We start from the raw sequence: 1,395 nt of genomic DNA, 5'->3' as shown, positions 1-1,395 counted from the left end.
TTCAAAATAATCATATACTTTTGCTAATTAATTTACCTTTTCGGACATTTCAAACGACAAAATACATTATTGTATAGCTTTTATTGACCAATGTAAGGATTATGTCGATGTACTCGTTGAATGTAACAACACCTGGGTAACCTTATTATAACTAATTACTTATGTGTTAACTCTTGCAACTTGCAAGGGTACACGCTGTTTCGTTACAAATTATGAGAAGGATACCACTTAACTAGTTAACTTGTCTGTGCTTCGCGCGGTTAGACACATATTTTATAAATTTTCTTGACAAAAAGAGATACAAAAATATATAATAGAAATCTTAAAAAATAGACATACAATAAAAGACATCCATATATAAATTATTGAAAGATAAAATCAAATGTGTAAGAATATATTAAATCAGCGAAGGATGTGAATAACCTTTTTCTATTTGTGTCTTTAATCATATAAAAAAATTATAAAATATATCCATTAAACGTCAAACCAAGAAAAATTATGTCTTGTTATCTTTAAGTGAAGCAGAAGATTAGTTTTTCTACTTGCCATAAATTGTAATATATTAATTATGGCTAACATAATAATTATTATTGTTATAATTACTAATCGTATTTATCTATTTATTTATTATTATTATTGTCTAACATATTTCAACCTTTTAAAAATATTTCAGTTAATTTTTCTTTCAAAACCCAAATAAAGAACCATACATCAGTAGCTGCACTAAATCACAAACAATGAAACTACATTTTATTGTTATCCATCAAAATCGAGAAAAAATAAATAACCGTTCTATCACTGTTGGCAGGATTAGTCGCTTGTTGGCAGACTAACCACGACAATAACTGTGTCCTTAGATTTATTTGAAATTGCGAACAAATATCACTCGCGTTATCGAGCGTATGAATTATATAGTTTAATTTCTAAAGAGTTGAGCAAACTTCGGCAATAGAATTATTTCTGAAAATATCCAACCTAGTTAATAAAGTTTGTTATAATAGTAAAAAATTTGTTATTGGTTCATTAATTGGGAAAATTAAAAATGATGAGAGAGTTTAAGCTTGTGAAAAACTTTAACTAAAAGAATATATACATTAACCTAAAAATTATCAACAATCTTTGCGTCTCTTTTGTAAACATCCAAATTTAGAGATCAAAGTAGAAAGTTCTACTTCTAGGTCCTAAACATAATGAAACAAAAAAGAAGAAAATAACATCAATTCAAAATTATAATTATGATCAGTCAAACGAGCCATTTCAATGAATCACCAAAAAATAAAAATAAAAAGTAAATAAAATTACATCCACCAAATAAGAGAATTAGAAGAAAACAAACCGCATTCGAAGACAATTATTATCAGCAACAAACTAACATATCTTTATTATCCTAAAAGA

The sequence above is a fragment of the Lycium barbarum genome, chromosome 11 (assembly GCF_019175385.1).
Source record: "Lycium barbarum isolate Lr01 chromosome 11, ASM1917538v2, whole genome shotgun sequence".
In the NCBI taxonomy this organism is placed as follows: domain Eukaryota; kingdom Viridiplantae; phylum Streptophyta; class Magnoliopsida; order Solanales; family Solanaceae; genus Lycium; species Lycium barbarum.
This window is presented reverse-complemented; position numbering follows the sequence as displayed.